Consider the following 19,928-nt stretch of genomic DNA (forward strand, 5'->3'; position numbering starts at 1 on the left):
ACGCCTCCACTGTCCTGCAGGTGTGGGGGGCTCTTGGTGCCTCTTCAGTGTTTCAGAAGAAGAAATGTGTAAGTCTCAAATGTCTTTAGCTCATAAGCTAGTTGTTTGTTTACCTTTTAAAAAAGATGCTTTCTTCAGGGCCATTATGGACTCTCTGCAGTTAAAATCCACCAAAAAAGACGGCAAAGATGTACAAAAGCATCCAGTAAAACAGTGTGGAGCCCAGAAACCACACATGGAGTTTGCAGAAAACATCCAAAAAACGCAGCTGTACCGAGAGAGAGGGAGGTTGCTGCTGTGGATTCCCGACATTAATATGAGGAATTTTGTATTGCAAGTTTTTTATGTTTTCATGTAAAAATAAGCAGCTTTTTTGTGTAAACATGAGTGTCCACATTTTCGACAACCAAATATGAATAATGTTTAGAGCCAGAGAGAATTTTGGATATCTTTAGTTTAAAGGCAGCAAAGCAGAGCAGTACCAGCACAGTAACGCTCACAACAACTATCAGTGCCACTTCCAGGTTTGCTGAAAAAAAGATTATAATTTGATGCAGATGGCGCGCAGTGGTGTCCATTTTTCACGAATCCCTGCAAACACAATACGGCGCAACGGATGAAATGGATTCCACCGAGTTATGCAAATAGAAATCTGACTTTCGCGTGTCAGGGGCCGTTCCCCCGGTCGGTATCTCTCCCCCAGTGTTTCCCAGGCTGCATGTGCTGCACTTCTGTATCTAAACAGACCACTCCTGTCGAGGCCCCACTGATCACAGCCCCGCGCTTCCATAAAAACAGTCCTAAAGCAAAGCCCAAACCCAAGGAGGGAAGCCCTTTTAAACACCCGCCTGTCCCGAGCCCCATAAACCTCCTCATTTGCTCTCCACAGCTCGGCTCTGGCTGTCATTACGCGGTTCGCTGTTTGGTTTTGCGAGGGCCTTACTCTCTGATTTCGCTGCTTTCTTTAAAAAAAAAAAAAAATGAAGGTATAAAAGTTGGTTTAATCTTTTTTCTCTTCAAACGCGGCGTGTCCGGTCCGAGCGCTCGCCTGGTCATTATGAGAAGTTGCCCCGGATATGGACAAGCGATGTTTATTTTGGTGAATTTGGGCGGTCGTGGCTGCGGTGCAAAACATGTGGACAAATGAGAGGGAGCGCGGGGACGAGAGAGAGGCAGCGAAACGGGCGATTCCACGGCAAAATATCCAGCTGTGGTTTTGGACCGAGGGGAAACGCGGCGTGGGAGGGAGAAGTCCTGATAACATGTGGAAAATGCGGCAAATGTAAAAAAAAAAGTTAAATAAACCAGGATTTTGCCTCATTTTATCTTTCAAACCTAACTCTAAACTGCTAGACTCCCACACAAAGATGGCGCCTGTGATGGACATTTTCTAGTCGAGTGAATTCCTTCCTCGTCGCGTGGTTAAACACGGTCCACTCGAGCCGTCAGTCACACTGTTCTCCATACGCCCGAGTCTTTACATTAGTCCACAAAGTCCTCTGTAAACACTGATAAAGCCAGTGAGACATGAGAGGCTCTTGACTCTGTAGAAATGGATTTTCTCGGAAGGGACTTCAGTTTCCAGTGTTGGGCGGTGGTTCTGTTTAAAGGAACAGGCCACCGTGTTTCCATACTGAGATATGTTCTTACCTGAGCTTAGACGAGTTGATGCGTACCTATCTGGTCATTTAGCCTCTGTTAGCATACTCCCATGGACTCAATTGGGGTGAAGCCATACGGGATTGGGCAGAGCAAAGACCACACCGCCTTTGCTCTGCCCAATCCCGTCAGACCTTTGAAGCTAAGCAGGGAAGGGCCTGGCAGGACTTGGATGGGAGACCGTTTAGTTGCACCTGGAAGCCTAGTGAATGCAATGTGTGAGTGAGAGGTTGGTGGTCGGAGGGGCCCGATGGCGCAGACTGGTTGCCTCGCTTCCGTCAGTCTACCCCAGGGCAGTTGTGGCTACAATAGTAGCTTACCACCACCGAGTATGGAGTGAACGAATAGTGCAATGTAAAGCTCTTCCACGTTTTCCCTAGTTATACGATCCATGTATAGTTACACATAAGTAAACAGTTGATTTACTAAGCAGATAAAAAGGGGAACTATATTGTAAGGCGTAATAACACCTTAGGAGCACTTCGACGTCCGCCCAGTAATATCGTCACTCCACACATTTTCACATTTTTCTGCATTTTTCACACATTTCTTGACAGTGGAGATGAACCTGATATTGTAAATTTGCAGATCTTCCCCACATGGTTCTGTTTTCTGGTTTTAGACGACAAATATTCTAATATAGGTATCGAAAAGTATATCGTTCAGGTATCAATATCGAAAACCAAATAATAATTAATAATAATAATGCATTGGTTTTATATAGCGCTTTTCTGGACACTCAAAGACCACCACTCCATACACGGTGGTGGTAAGCTACTATTGTAGCCACAGCTGCCCTGGGGTAGACTGACGGACGCGAGGCGACCAGTCTGCGCCATCGGCCCCTTCGACCACCACCACTCACTCACTCACTCACTCACTCACTACATTCACTAGGCTTCCTGCTGTTCCTAAACGGAGTAAAGGCGGTATGGCCCCTAAGTATTTTTAAAGTACTGGAATCGAAAAATATGTAGCGGTACCCAACCCTTATAAGGCTTTAATTATGTTCCAGAATTTTAAGTACCACAGCAGCAGATTAGTACAGTATCATCACTTTAACTGTGTTATTTCTTAAGCCCTTTTCCAGCTCTGTTATGTTGAAGACCTGCCTCTCAGTGCACAGCAGAAGCACATGGCTACTTAATATGCGTAAACAAAAGGTCATACTCACAGAATTTGGACTAAATTCTACCAGAATTCTGACTCTAAAGCACAGCACAGGTATCAGGAATTCTCTGTAATAATGATGTTTTTAGGCGGGGCAGAGCCTCCTCAGGGCATGTGTGTTACAGTAAGCTGAATATTATTAACTTTTTAAGGAGAAAGACTGTCCCCCCTATCTCTGAGGGAATTGCCCAGGAAAGTGAGTTGGAGGCACATCCAGGAGCTTGTTCTTTCTCCTCCACATTATAATATTTCACTGATTATTCCACACTGAGCTCATCTTCAGTGTGGAGCACGGAGAGCCTCTAACTTCATCCAGTGAAAGCTCCATTCTGACCTTGGACAACAGTGCAGTAGGTGGTGATCTCCCTGACACGAGCCCTGGCGGTGCTCACAGCTTGTTACTGAACTCTCTTTAATGTTTAATGCAGCTCGTGCGGTTCTAAAGTTACACAGCAGCTCTGAGCGTGGCCACAGGAGGAGCCCGAGCCAAACGCGGCAGCACCGTCTCCACATGTGACGACTAAAGACCAACGTGGTCATCTTCATCGGCTGTTTCACTGTTCTTTAAGACCAGTTAACCCCGTGAGGTTTCAGTGAGGGCCGGGTTCACTCACTCAAACACATATAAACTGATGGACAATAGAAAGGCGTGTTGGATAAAATGGTGCCTCTGCCCCCAAACTAAGGCAAAAACCTTCAGGAACACTTGTACTAGTTTATGGAAACACGCGACACATGACGGGTGGAGACGAGCGAGACATCCAGAGATCAACCCAAACACAAACCCAAAGTAACAGAAAGATACTAGACTTGCAGTTTGGTGCTATGTGAGATGCCCAGGGATGCCTTTTCTGGTCCGGGGTCGTACCTGTTCCCCGCCCAAGTCCATGGTGACATGGGGAAACTCTCCTCCTGTCCGGGGCCAAGCGTCTACGTCTCACTGTTGTTCCCGCTGCTTTGCTACTGAAGCGCTTCATGAGAAGGTGGCGGCAAATATCTGTAATTAATAAATCCACTTAAAGGAACAGGCCACCGTTTTTCGAGATATGTTCTTACCTGAGCTTAGACGAGTTGATACGCACCTGTCTGGTCTTTGTTCCTGTGGAGGAGCGTTGTAGCTTCCAACTTCACCCCCGTTTGGAGCTATAGGAATACATTGAGAGAGGCAAAATGCTAACAACATCTTTGGTCGTTGTGTGTGACTGAGGGCACACACAAAGACCAGACAGGTACACATCAACTCGTCTAAGCTCAGGTAAGAACATATCTCAGTATGGAAAACGGTGGGTTGTTCCTTTAACTTGGCCTCGTTCGGACGTTTCAAGAGAAATGTTTTGTTTATCCAGTTGAGTTGAGCTGCACTGAACATCTTGCCCTTGCGCTGTTACATTAGCGGTTTTCCCATGCAAGGAAAACAAAGGGGGCGCTCCTGGGGGGACGCACTGTCAGCGTTCGTCGAATTCTGATGCTGATCATGCTGAGTGTCAATCATGAGTGCGGCCTGACAATATAGGAGTATCTCAAACTATGGAGCAGCTCAGCAGAGGTGTTTAAAGGGACTATATATTAAAAAATGTTAAAATGAAGTATTTTACTCCCCCTACTTGTTCCAGCAATGTCCTAATGTGTAGAATGAGCCCAGACCTGTTCACCACAACTGCCTCTAAAATCCTGCACTGTCACTTAAAAAAGTTTTAATTCGGGTCCGAAGTGCCGTCATGCACGAGCTTAATATAGAAGCTGCAGTTACATATGTGACCTGAGGTGGCAGTAGTGAGCATAGATTGGCTAACTTGCATCTATCTAAATTACAGCTCCACCTCAACAATACCAATATAAGCAACTCAACTGTACATTATATGATTAAATTACTATTAAGTATTAAGACATTTTACGCTTCTTTTTTCTTCATTTGGCCGGGGCTAGCAGAGAAGGCCCTGACGGCACCGCTGTGTTTTCATCACTTTTTGGACGTTTTTTCTTCACCTTGCCATTTTTTTTTGTTTTTTCCAAGACGCTTTCTGATTTGGTTACAGTTCGAACTGGAGAAAACCCCATAAAATCCCATATAAACACTTCCAAGTCTCTGCCTTTAAAGGGATGTTTCAGGATTTTTGACATAGGGCCTCATTTCCTAGTTATCCAGAGTGTTAATGATTTCTGGAGATTTTTTTTTTTTTTTGTTATTCATGCAGTTCTTATATTTGAAGAGTTTCGTGGCGCTAGGCTAGTGCTAGGCTAGCGCATTTCTATGGTATCAGCTAGCCTGCATTAAAAACAGTCTGACCCGCTCCACAGAGCACCTGAGGTAAATCACTTATAACGGCAGACTAACCATATAAATGTTTTGGGGAATATAACTGACCTCGCATCACATGAATGATCGTGTTTTGAGGGACTATTTTCTAGCAGATCACTCCGCCGCCGCGTAGCTTATACAACCACGAAGCCTTGCATTAGCCTAGCGCCACAAAACTCTTCAAATATAAGAAATATCTCCAGAAATCAGCAGCACTCTGGATAACTAGGAAATGAGGCCCTATGTCAAAAATCCTGAAACATCCCGTTAATGCTGTCCCAGGATCAAACAAGCATCAACACTTGAATCTATTTCGGTAAGTTCTCTGTGAGCGACTTGTCCGCTCGCTCGTCCCCGCTGTGTGTGAGCGCACGGGAGTGAGGGAAGAAAACATATCTATATACATTATTTAAAATCATAAAACGTGGAATGGCAGCGCTCGGAACAAAGGATCAGACGAATGAGCGGCGCTGCCTCCGGCTCTGGCTGCGAGCCTTTTGAAAGAGGCTAATTTCACACGGCGCGGTCTTTGAGCTAAATGAACCGGTCCAGTCTATTACTCCTCCAGCCATGAATAAAAGTCTCCAACCCACTTCCCCTTTGCTCCCACGGTTCATCGATCACAGAGCCGTGTTAACCACTCTGCCGGCGCGCGCTCGGGGTTAACCACTCTGCCGCTGCGCTCGGGGTCAGCCCCGCTCGGGTCAGTGCTAAGTGAATAAAACCAGACTCAGAGAACACAGCGGCTGACCAGTGCTTTGATCGCTGACCGTTCAGCGCCAGAGCCCGCGACCTCCGGAGCAGCGGGGTCAAGTGGAGCTTCCCACACGGAGCTAATGGAGCGTTTAACGGGCGACTGCAGGGCGAGCGAGTGTGTTGAAAAGGAAAGGAGGGAGGGAGGGAGGGAGGCCTTTCAGTTTAGTATTAAAGAAGTGTTGTATTGATTTAACCTTTTATAGGGCACTCATTGAAATACTTTGAAAGAAATGTATTGAGTGTGATTGGGGGACATAAAACTAATTTATTTCAGTTGAAACCTTTTTTTCTAAATTTTTCATAATCATACAGAACAGCTGGAGGAAGTGTGTGTGGATCGGGAAGTTTGGGCATCTCTGCTGAGACTGCTGCCCCCGCGACCCGGCCCCGGATAAAGCGGAAGAAAATGGATGGATGGATGGCATACAGAAAATCAATGTGAGCAAAGTTGCCATATTTGGTGTCCTTGTCCTAAACTGGTAAAAAAAAAAATGGCATCACTACATTTTACACTACTACACAACTAAATTTAGTAATAACTTGTACCTATGTAGTACGTACACAATGGAATAACTTGTATTAGTACTTTGTAAGTACATAATGTAATAGTACACGAGGGCTTAAGGTTATAGGACTACAGTTAGAATTATGTCTTATTACATTATGTACCTACAAACTACAAATACATATTATTTCCATTGTGTATCTAACTCATTGGTACAACTTATTACACATTGTTTTAAAGCCCATTACATTGGACTAAATTTAGTTAGGTACAATATTTCAAGGGTAGTGTAAAATAAAGTGTTACCAAGAACATTTCTGTAAACAAAGTCACCATATTTGGTTCATTGCCCTTTAAGGCGTAGGGATTTTTTTTTACAAAGGTTTATCTAACAAATATACAAAAAAGTACTTGCAGGTCTCGGGGTGCTGGTACTCAGGAGATGTTGTGTTTTATGATATTAATGTTTGAATGATCACACCTGCATAGAGCCCGAGCTTTACAGCAGTGGGTGGGGCCAGTCACCTCCAATATTGTTTGGCTAAAAATTCTACTAAAAATAACCTTTGGCAACATGAAAACATAGTCCTATGGCTTATTTTGTCAAGAAAATACTGTAAGTATGAATAATAGGTGCAACAGGCATGTCCCAACTATGGACAAAACAAATTAACTTTAGGTTTAAAGCAGAACTAAGTAACTCATGCCCCTAGAGGCCATAAGTGCCACTGCAGGTGTCATAGCAAGTTGCAATTTTTTACTCATGAATTGTCCATGAGAGTAAATACCGTAAATGCTCTAATATAGGCCAGGGCTTTTATTTACTCAAGGGCATCTAGGACCAGGCCTTTATTGGAACCAGGCCACAATTAGAGACAGGCCTTTATTTCTATTTGAGCAAAACGGACGACCAGGAAAACGAAGAAAAACGAGATTTGTGTCCATTTGCACCTAAAATATTAGGTTCATTTATTAACGTTGCAAACCCTCTCCCAGCGGCTGGAACATTGACGCCTTTTATTTTGTCGGGACAACAGGAAGTGTTTCGTAGCTGTTAGCGGAGCTTTGACATCAGTGTCACTGCAGGTTTCTGTTTCGTTTTTACCGCAGACCGGATTATTTGTTGTTATCTTGTGTAAAAGGCGAGTTTAGACGGAGCGTTTGTGTTTTTGATCGATCATGAGACTGACCCGAGAGAAGACGAGATGCTCGCGCTGATGGGAGGGGTTATTTTGAGGCGAGGGACTGACCTGCACACGGAGCAGCTGGACGTGCTTTGAAGACACAATGGTGACTTTATTAAAACCCTGGAGGGTCACACAACATTTGTTGCTTGCCCAGTTTCCAAATACAGTCACAGGAGGTTTGAAAAGTGGCTAAATCTGTGTCAAAGTTACGCTCGGATCAGCTCCTCCGCAGGTTCCCCATCCGTCCGGGTTCCCGTTTGTTTACTTCCTGCACGTGAGTTTTCATTTACACAAGTATGAGACAAATTCCTAACATGGGGAATATTTCTACCGCTATAGTTTCTAATTAAAGCCCTGGCCTGTTTTAGAGACCGGCTTTAATTTGCCTCCGCCAGCCGCGAACCCAGCCTCTGTTAGAGACCCGGCATTAGAGAATTTACGGTACTACGCTGACAGAAAACACACAGGGACAGAGGGATATTGTACATCCAATTACACAAAGAAGATTTTTTTTTCACTCAAACTTAAACTTAACTTAAATATTGTTTAAGTGGCGTTAGCCTAGCCTGGCATCCAGACTAATCTCCGATGTTTATTAATTAATAAACAGGAGACTAGTCTGGCGACCCTGTCGTAGAAAAGCTACTGCTTGAGGCGGGACTAATGTGGGACAACCGAAGCGCATAGCAGCCAATGAGAACATAGCGGATGTGACGACAGAAACAGCGACAAGAAAGTTGTATCATTGGGACATTAACAATGGCGCTCCTGCCACACGGAGTTCAGTAAATGACTTCTGTCGTTTATGTCAGAAAAACGTAAGAATACAAGCATACCGGAGCATTACGTGAAGTGGTTGCTTGTGTTGAAAAACTACAAAACAAAGGCGCAACAACGTGACGCCCATTCAGGGAGCTGCTCTGATTGGTCGGTAGGCTCCATATCGCTGCGTCACTTCCTTTGAAAGCGCACAATGGAGTGTTGCCAGACCCTCTTCTGTAAAGAAGCGGAGTCTGGTTGGCGAGACTAGCGTTAGCCCACAGTTAGCTTTGCCCGTTAGCATGTTAGCCACTTCTTCGTGATTCCATTAGTGTGTATTGGTGACACCTACACTTGTATTACCCCCAGAGGGACTACGAAAAGGATTTATTAAGGTAAAATAGTTACTTAGTGCTGCTTTAAGTGAACAGGGCGTACGATCAAATATGGGGCCTGTCTTTTTCATGCTGTAATGTCACTTATTCACTACGTCCTCCAAAACCAACACATATATCATCATCATCACAATTATTCACCACTTATCCAGACCAACCTCCATACAATGCTTCAAAGAATAATACTTAATACTTTCATCCTGCTCATTATTCCCTCAGTCTCCTCCTCCACATTATCTGACCCCGCGGATTCTTTAGTCTAAATATCCGCGGCGTGTGAAGCGTCTGCGGCGATAAAGCCTAAGTTTAGTCTCCGCCGGTACGAACATCCCTGATATTTTAAATTCCCACAATGACAGCGCTCCCCGTGTTTAACTTCTCTATCTCTGCCTCTCCAGGATTTAGCCTTGGACTGTCATCTGCTCCGTGAGATAGTCCGAGCCGGCGTGAGTGTTTTTTTTTTTTTTTTTTACCGCCAAGGCCGAGCGCTCGTGACACGGTCGAACTGCAGAGGCTCGTTTTAACGGAAGGTCGGTCAGAGGAGTTTGACGACTCCGTCTTCTTTCCAAAAGCAGTGTTGAGACTGGACTACTGTACTTATCTGGGCACACAAATAGGCTGCACACCTTTAGTGCTGTGACAATCTACATTAAACCAAATCAAAACCGGCATTAAGACAAAACACTGCAGGTGAATGGGGAAATACATTTAGAGATCAATTGAAAACTTTGCTACTATGTAACTGAATGGGCCACAATGGCAGTTACAACTGAGTGACTTTGCGACAGAAAGTTGGCCATAAAAGGGTTCAAATATACAAAAAGTTATAATATTTTATTTGTATGGACAGAGGAGAGTCAGACCTTCAAAATAAAAGCAAAAGTTTTAAAAAATATTTCCAAAAATTTCAACTTAGAAACAAATCCTTCGGGTCATATGTCACAGACCTCAGGCCACATCACCCAGACCAGAAATGTCCCATTTTGGATTGGAAAATGTAAAGATATTTCATTTTTTGTGTTTTTTGAACATGCACTATAGTGACTTTGGGTCAGAAAGTTGGCAATTAAGGGGTTAAAAATATATAAAAGTAACAATATTTGTATATGTATGAACAGAGGAGAGTAAGACCTTCAAAAAAAAAAAGTTTTGACAAATATCAATCCTTCAGTTTTTTTTATAGCCTCTCAAAGTTTCAAGAACATTTTTGTGTCTTTTGTGTTTACAATGGAGTAAACATTCAAATGACATACAAATATTTTCGATTTTTTATTTATTATTATTATTTTTCAATCTGTCTATATAGTGTTGTTGCCATAGCTGTGATGTATCTATTTTAATTTCAGTTTTCTGGGTTTTTGTCTGGGTTTTGAGACGTGTAGCATGGGGGTGGGGGGTGGGGGGGCGAACAGGGTGGAGGGAACGGGTGAAAAAGCAACAAAAAAAAAAGCAAAAACATGTTGTGTGTAGACCATATGACTTGCAACATAAATATTTCTTCCTGACATGAGCACAAAAATACCCCCCCCCCCAGTACAGTTTGGCTTTACCCAAATCTGAAAGCTTCTGGAAATAAGTGTCAAAATAGCGACATAACTGAGATGAAAATGCAACAGAAAAGTGACGACGACGCAAGGAAAAAAGATCCATTTAGATGAGTTTTGTAGGTCTTAGATTCAAATGAAGCATTACACTGGCCTATAGGCGGTGACCTCATGGATTTGGGTAGAGCTGAACTGGAGAAAATGCACTCAGTTAAGGTGGGGGTTAAGAGAGGATTTTGGATCTTGTTTAGCTCTTAAATAAGTTATTAATCAGTGACATAAATCTGTAAAAAATCGGATCTCAGAGTGGCCTTTACTTTCCATCACAGTGGTCTCTAGGACGCTCCAGCATTTTCGTTTTTTCAGTGTTTTCTCCTTTGACGGACCCTCTCACCAGAAAACCTACAAAACAACTGATCTTGGAGCGTTGTATGTGAAGTATAGACGTCATACTGACCACTCATACAGCCGATGGGTCACTACAAGGTTAAAAAAAGGAAAAGGCCACCATTTTCCCATACTGAGATATGTTCTTACCTGAGCTTAGACGAGTTGATTCATACCTGTCTGGTCGTTTTGCGTGACTGAGGGCACGCACAAAGACCAAAGATGTTAGCATTTGGCCTCCCCCAATGTATTCCTATGGCTCCAAACGGGGGTGAAGTTAGAAGCGACCACGCTCTTCCACGGGCACAAAGACCGGACAGGTACACATCAACTCGCCTAAGCTCAGGTAAGAACATATCTCAGTGTGGAAAAACGGTGGTTACCTGTTACCTGAACAAAAGTGCTTCTCTTTCGTCCTCGCTCGTTCAAACTAATCCAATTGCGTTCGGCGCTTGTTATAATGCTCTCAGAAGATTTGAACCTCCACTTCCTGGTCCGCACGCACACACACGCACAAAAAAAAAAAGAAACAACTGCCCCCGATGAAAGAGAAAGCCGAGCCAGGCAAAAAAACAGAGCAACCGTTTAGAAAATTAATGAAATTTTACATCAAATGAATTATGAATTAAGGGACGCGCAGAGGGGGAAATGAGCTGAATAAGTCATAAGAGGAATGTAGTGGTGCTTTTGGAGAGAGCGGCTCACAAAACGGGGTCAGGATGGGAACAATGGGCGACACACACACACACACACACACACACACACACAGGTCCGCGGAGAAGGAACTATGTGGCCGTTTCATGTTGTTTGGGGCGTCTTTGGTGCTTGTTTTTGGCTCGTTCCGAATCGGGGACAGTTGGGAACGGCGCGTTGTAACTTCAGACGCGAAGTGTGTGGCGCCGGCTGATTAATAAAACCCTTTTAAGAAACAAGAAGCCGAGAGATTTGAAGGCGGTAAACTCCAGATGCGTGGGGCTGTGAGGGCCAAGAAAGAAAAAAGGCAAGAGAAATCAGTAGACAGATTTTTATTATTATGCTTATGATAAACTTTTTTTTACAGATTTTCACCATGTTGTTCTTTTGTTAGAATCTCCCGGTGTATGACTGATGGTTGTAATGTGTTTACAGTGGGAGGAAAAAGTGAGTACACGCTTTGAATTTCTCGCATTTCTGCCTAAACTGGTCGTAAAATGTGGTCTGAGCTTGATTAAAATCACTAGAATGAGTCAACAGTGTCGGCTTAAACTAATACCACCCAAACAGTGACATGTTTTCATATTTGTATTGGCCATAACATGGAAAGAATCACAGGACAGGGAGGAATAAGTGAGTACACCCCCTGGCTGAGGATCCTCCAAGAGCTAATTACACAAATGTATGCAGACTTTTAGGCCCTGTCCAGACGAAGTCAAGCTGAGGACCAAACGCAGAGATATTTTATCAATCCAGTGTATCGTCCATACGAGCCCGGCGTTTTGGGCGTCTGTAAACGAACATTTTCCAAACTAGGTCCCAGAGTGGAAAGATCTCAAAACGCTGTTTACGCGGCGCCGTTGTTATGACGTCTCTGCAACTTTTACTATTTTATTTATTTATTTATTTGTCAGGGACGATACAATCAACATAGTTACAATTAATATTTGCAGCTTGTGCGATGCATGAAGAGCTTGTAGCTAGTGCTAGTTCGCAGCTTATGTCCCTAAAACGATGACATCACAGCTCCAGAGTCTGTGATCCATAATCTACTGACCTGATATTGAGTTTTCCTCATGGATCTATGATGGTTTGACTCCGCTCCTCTTTGCTCCACTGCCGTCCACAAGCCACAGGTGACAAGTAGAAAAACACGAGTCAGTCTGTGTTTTTGGACTGACAGTAAAAGTCACTGACAGGTTTTTCTGCTTTAGTCCCGTTACGTCTGAAGAATAAACTCTCCTCCTCGTCTCTTATGTAGATCCTAAATCCTTCAATCAGTTTCATTTTCACTGTTTACGTTCCACAAAAAACCCTGCACATGCGCCTCTACATCTTGTTCCATTATCTGTGTTAGCGTCACAGCGCCTCACACAGGCCTGGAGGATGAATTGCGCCGTTTTCACAGACCTGAGTCGACCCATGTGGACGCACACATTTACTGAGCTGGCTTCGTGCTTACAAAGAAAGTTTTGTCTTCGTGTGGATATCGCCTTAGAGTCAGGTGTGAGTCACCCTGAAGTCCAGTCACTGAGGTGTGGCTTGAACCTTCCCCTGCTACTCTACTCTAGTTTATTCAGTGTGTGAATGACAATGAAAGCCAAGACCTACAAAACTGATCGAAACGGATCTTCTCTGTCGTTGTTGTCGTTCTTTTTCATCTAGTTTTTGTCACTTTTTTGCTGCACCTTCATCCCTGCTTTTGGTCACATCTTTGTTCCTCTTTTGTCCCTTTTTTGTTTCCTGTTGATTTTTTGTGTATGGTTTTTTCTTTGTTTTCATTGCTTTTTTTGGTCACTTTTTTGTTGCTTTTTATTGCTCTTTTGTGGCATTTTACGGTCTTTTTTTAACAGGTTTTTCTTCCTTCAAGAAGCTTTTAGGTGAGCTGAACCGGAGAAAATGTGCTCGGTTCAGGTGGGGGTTAAGAGGTTAAAAACATCAGCAGGATCAAGCAAACGTAAGGAAGGTGGATGATCGGTCCAGAGCCTCGGAGCGACCGCCTGGAATGAGTGCTCTCCTGTGGTCCTGAAATGAGAACGAGGGAGCAGAAGAAGGTCCTGTAAGATGTTCAGGGAGTCTCGAGTCTCCCGCCCAACTAGCATGCTGACTCAGTGGTTTCATCTTTCAGTGCTTGTAATACAAAAATCAGGTAAAGAGCCTTTAACCCTTCATAGGGCAAGCGACTATTTTTGGTCATTTCCGCACACTTTACATATGGCCTCTGCTGCACATCAGTATAAGGTAAAGGAGCATGTGGTCCTCACTCAGCCAATCAGCAGAGCTCACCCTAAACACAGATCCCACCTCTGTGGCATTTGACCAATCAGCAGAGACCGGTCGCGCTTTAAACTTCCTGTTTTCTCTGAGGTCTGAAAAAGACCCAACTCATGGAACATTTCTTTACATAACTTGAAAACTAACCCTGGTAAGTTGATGAAACTCACACATTTTATTGGTGAATAATTGGGGTAAGTGATGATATGCGTTGGTTTTGGAGGACGTAGTGAAATGAGTGAAATTACAGCATATTTGATCACTTAAAGCAGCACTAAGTAACTTGTTTACATTAATAAATCCTTTTTCACAGTCCTTCTAGGTGTAATGCAAGTGTTAATGGCCTGAAAATCACAATTGCAACTTTGCTGCCACCGGGTAGGTGTCACCAATACACACTTATGGAATCACGAGAAGTGGCTAACAGGCTATCGGGCAAAGCTAACTAGCAGCTAGCGGCACTTAAACAGTATTTACAGCCAAGTTTGATCTCCATGATCTCCTTTGTGTAATTGGATGTTCAATATCCCTCTCTCCCTTTGTCTTTTCTGTCAGCGTAGTGTTTACTCTAATGAAATTGCAACATGCTACGACACCTGCAGTGGCGCTTATGGCCTCTAGGGGCATGAGTTACTTAGTACTGCTTTAAACCTAAAGTTAATTCGTTTTGTCCATATTAGGACATGCCCGTTGCACCTATTATTCATGCTTACAGTATTATCGCGACAGAATAAACCCTAGGACTATATTTTTATGTTGCCAAAGGTTATTTTTAGTACAATTTTTAGGAATACAATATTGGAGGTGACTGACCCCGCCCACTGGTGTGATCATTCAAACACCAATATCACAGAACATCTCCTGAATACCAGCACCCCCGAGACCTGAAAGTACTTTTTATACATAAACCTTTGTACTTTTTACTGCTTAAAGGGCAATGAACTAAATATGGTAACTTCGCTCACATAGATTTTGATGTTACGACAGAAATAAACTTGTGTTAAGTCATCAATTGCTCCAACTTATCCCTACAAATAAATGAAGTGTAAATATATCTTCTTGTCTCTGTCTCAGGGCTGAACCAGGACTATACTGATGTGTAGATGTGTCCAGGTCTAACTGCCGTCCCCCCCCCCCTCTCCCGCCCCGCTCTCTCCGGGAGGCCTCGGGTCCATTGATCTGTCTCTCGGCGGATCTCCGTGTTCTTCCCCACTGTGTCTGTGGAAGCTAAAGGTTACGGCGCGTGCTAAAAATGTGCCGTGTGCATATGCTAAGCCCCTATCTCCATCTCGGCCATTATCTGCTCCCTCAAATCCAAATGTCACCGCGGCTTTCTCGCAAATGTCTCCTTTCCGTGTGATGTCCGGACATGCAGATGATTCCCCCGGCTTTTGTAGCTTACGTTGTGCAGCGCGCGGGGGAGCGGGAGGAGACGGGGGCTCGGACAGCGCTTTGGTCCCGGGGGAGGGAGCCGTTTAGCCCCGTGCAGTCGATAAGAAACACCCCCTTCAAAGGGCAGACGGGGGAAAATGGGTGAATTTGTGGTAAAACGTTAAAAAGGGAATGCTCTCAAAGTTCAAAAGAGTGAGAGAGCGATGGGGGGGAGGGGGGGGGAGGGAAAAGGTTGGAGACGGTTCAGGTGAAAATTGGCGTGAATTGTGGCGCAAAAGAATAAAATGGACAATAACGATGCGAGTCCACCCTGGAAATGGGACAAAGACTCAGCGACTGGACATTTACTGACCCTCGTTTGACTTGGTTATGGAGGACCTTCTCTCTAACATGGCCGAAGATGGGAATATTTACATTAGGAATTGAACCCGTGCAGTTACATTAATCATGGCATTAAAGCACTACTAAGTAACTCTTCCCCCTAGAGGCCATACGCGCAACTGCAGGTGTAGTAGTAAGTAACGATTTTTTAACTTATTAATTGTCTTGGAGAGTAAATACTACGCTGACAGAAAAAGGCGAAGGGAGAGAGGGTTACTGTGCATCCAATTACACAATGGAAATATTTTTTTCACTCAAACTTGGCTGTAAATACTGTTTAAAGTGACGCTAGCCTGCAGTTAGCTTTGCCTGTTAGCATGTTAGCTTCTTCTTCGTGATTCCATTAGTGTGAATTGGTGACTCTGGACCGGGGACAGTCAAGTTGCAAACATGGTTTTCTGTCCAGAGACACCAGGGGGAGATGAAAGACCCTCCAATCATCCCATAAACACTTGTATTACCCCCACAGGGACTACGAAAAGGATTTATTAAGGTAAACACGTTACTTAGTACTGCTTTAAAGTGATAGTCTGTACGTTTGCAAAGTGAGGAGAGATAGATTGAAATTTGAAATTCCTCCCCTCTTTAACCAGAAAGACAAAGAGCAGGAACAGAACGTTCAACAGTAAACGATCAAGCTCCTCCCCCTCCTCCTGATTGGACCTGACAGGGAAAGCTCGTCTCATTGGTCGACGCGAGAGGAGACGAAACTCTGATGAGTTGCTGAGATCCAGGAAGGGAGGACTTTACAATCAATAATATATATATATATATATATATATCTCATCACTCAAGATCAGGTGGTTGATTTTGCACATTTTCTAAAATTTCCAAAACATTTAGACTTCCAGACTGTCACTTTAACCCTGAACCAAGCACATTTTCTCCAGTTCGACTTTAAATTGAGAACATTTTTTTTTTCCAACCCTGTGAGTTACTGGACATAACAGAAATGGCAGGAAGGTTCTTGTGCTTCAAAGACACTGTCGTTCGTATAGTCTGAATGACATTTCAATGCAAATAGTACAAAATATGGCTGTTTTATGATTGACTGTTTGACTGTGCACTTTGAGCTACTTGTACCTTTTTCCCCATGTGGTTTTTTACCTCCTTCTCTACTAAACTTTCATATATTTACGTAAAATATATTTATGTTAAGAGATGCTCGGTCAAACCTACCACCTTAACCGAGCAAATTGTCTCTAGTCACCCGAATAAAAGCTTCCTGAAAAAAGAGGGTAAAAACAGAGATTAAAAAGCCATAAAAAGTGCCCTCAGTCACACAAAACGACCAAAGATGTTGCTAGCAGTTGGCCTCTCCCAGTGTATTCCTATAGCTCCAAACGGGGGTGAAGTTAGAACCAAGCTCTTCCACAGACACGAAGACCAGACAGGTACGTATCAACTCGTCTAAGCTCAGGTAAGAACATATGTGGAACACGTATGGAAAAATGGGGGCCTGTTCCTTTAAAGCAGGGGTTAAGAGGTTAACCTGTTACACTGTAGGTCAGACACTGTGAGTCACAGCAACATGACGCTGAATAGTGAGCTCTTTATTTTCTGTAAAAAGGCTGAGGCCTCATTGCTCTTCAGTCACAGACTGAGAAGTGAAGAAGGAAGTCACGGAGAGTCTCCTTTAGAGCATTACACTCCTGCTGGATGTAACAATAAAAGATTGATCCTTCATAATAAGTGTGAAAAATCCTGTGTATAATTATAAAAAATAGTTAATTATTAATGACTCTGCTCATGTTGCTGCTCATGTTGGTGCAGCAGGACCAATGTGGACAGATGTTACATAAGAAGCTCATGAGGTTCATTTCTTCAACAGTTACTACAGTAACTATTTTCTCCAAAGTAAAAGTAGATCTACCACAGTCCTGTCCACATCTGTCATGGTCCACCATGACCCACCACGACTCAGAGGAACTGGGACACACATGACCTACAGCAGATCATATATATATGGATATTTCTTCAACCTTTATAAGCATCAATCATGTGTTTGTTTTTTGTAATAACTTCTCCTATATTCATTGCTTTTACCATATTTGAGTTTCAGAATATGATATGACTCTTACATGCAGCAGAAGTCTGAGGTTCTGTCTAAAGCAGAAGCTCCGTGACTTCCTTCTTCACTTCTCAGTCTGTGACTGAAGAGCAATGAGGCCTCAGCCTTTTAACTGGAAACAAAGAGCTCACTGTATTTAGCGTCATGTTACTGTCACTCATGGTGTCTGACCTAAAGTCTCACTCTGAAGAAAGTCAACTCACATTTACACTGAGAAGGTTGGAAGGGCGCCCCCTTGTGTCACCTTGCATCCAAATGCCCGGACCCAAACAGCGGGTCCTATACGGGCTCAGGTGTTCTTAACATGTTTAGAATGAAAGGAAATGCCTCTAAAATGTGTTCATCAAGTGCACGAAAGAAGAAAGTCTCTTCTATAGGAAGGTGAACTTTGCCAGAGTTTCACAAAAAGAAAAACATCCACTTTTGATTCATAAATATGTTGTTCAGAGCAACTGAAGCAAACATGAAAACCCGTTACAGTTCTTTGAATCATTTCAGTCTCATGAGTGTTTTCCGCATAAAAACAAGCCATTTTACTTCCAATTTTCCCATTATTCCCTCCTGGACCACACGGGAGGACCACTCGGCTCCATGCGTTTTAAACAAAGCATAAAAAATCTGGTAAAAAATGAGAGTAAAAGCTTGTCCTCAGCACCTCTCATCTCTATGTCCTCCACAATAAACAACTTCTACTTCTGTATCTACTGCTGCAGCTCTGGGGAGAATCAGGCCCTTTTTTTTTCTCTCCCCTCGCCTTTTTCAATCGTTTTATCTGCCTCTCAGACATTAATTATATATTTATAAACAGAATATGCAAAAACTGAGGGAGGAATGTTGGGAACGGCAACTTATTAAAAATTAAACAGTGCTGAAATGGCTGTTACCTCAAGCGGTGCGGCACCAGACTGGGTTTTGATCTCTCTGGCTGGATATCTTTTAAATGTTTTTTTTTTTTTTTCCTTCTCGTGTTCTCGGAGCGCTCCCATTGGTCGGGCCGCTCTGGCGAACAGGTCCCGGGCTTGTTTGCGATGGCGTGGGTTGCCGGCTGGGTCACTCCAAAGGATAAATTGCCGTGTTTTAAGAAGGCGGCGCTGACCAGAACGAGCGGATTATGCAAAAACTGTGAATAATTTGTGTGCCCCGTGGCTCCGGAGCAGAACAGAGAGAGGTCTGCAGAGACAAGGAGAAAATAGAGACATAGTACCAAATTGCATGCTACGTCTGGGGGTTTAGGGCATGTTTTCTGAAAGGTTAAGGCAAGAGTGTCCAAACTAAGGCCCCATTTTTGTTGGCCCTCAGGACTTTGGATGGATTGGCCCAAATTACAAAAGCTTAAGTTTAAAAACTTTTACATCCATTAACATTTACACTCTATTTCTTTGTGCTGCTGACGTTGATATTTTTAGATATTTTGTTCTGATTGATTTATATGTTTTGCTTTCTTGCTTAAAGGAATAGGCCAGACAGGTACCCATCAACTCGTCTAAGCTCAGGTAAGAACATATTTCAGTATGGAAAAACGGTGGCCTGCTCCTTTAAAGGCTCTCTACCTGATATTTTTACTACGAAGCTGTTGAACATGTCCTGGACTTGTTCCTCTAACCCGGGTTGACAACCCAGACATGGAGCTTCTGGATAAGTGGTACAAAAAAGCGAGTTATCAGGAGGAGTCGGCTCCAAACGGCCAATCACGGAAGAAACACAAACATCTGAATCTCAAACTCTATCTCGAAACTAATGATGAATATACACGGTAGGATCAGATGTTTATATACACGTTATAAAAGGACACATTGAACCAGAATTAACTCTTACTTCTTTTAGGTCAGTTAAAAATATTTGTATTTGCTAAATGCCAGAGACCAGGAGACCTGGGAGCTTGAGGGTTCTGCGCAGTATCTTTGCTGTTCCTAGAACTGCTCTTTTCTGGACCGAGATGTCTGATGTATTTCCTGGGATCTGCTGGAACCACTCCTCCAGTTTGGGGGTCGGAGCAAACAGGCACTGTAGTAACTCTGACTCCACACAAGTTTGATAAAACGCTGCCTAGAACGAGCTGCTCCAGGGTTTCCAGGTCCGCGGTTAAACCGTGGAATTGGGCGTTTTTTAAAGCCATTCCGCGGGTGAAAAAAACTATCCACGGATTTTTTGCCTTGCTGTAATCATTGTCAAATTGTCTATTTCTATCTTATTACTGATCAAAATCACTATTTTGAAGGCAAATCCAAGGCTCTGTAAGCTGCTTTTTAAATAAGGGGGGGGAGGTAGGGATCACATGGGAGCACATGGGCTCTGTTAACTAGTAAACAATATGGTTTTCAGATATGTTTGGGCGGGTTTGGCTGACCTGGCAACCCTGAGCTGCTCTGCGGAAACGAGATTAGGCTCACAGTTCAGCAACATGGGAATAAAAAAAGCACCTGATGAACACACTACACATCACAAGAGAAAAGAAG

This window comes from Gobius niger, assembly GCF_951799975.1.
Source record: "Gobius niger genome assembly, chromosome: 12".
NCBI classification, from domain to species: Eukaryota; Metazoa; Chordata; class Actinopteri; order Gobiiformes; family Gobiidae; genus Gobius; species Gobius niger.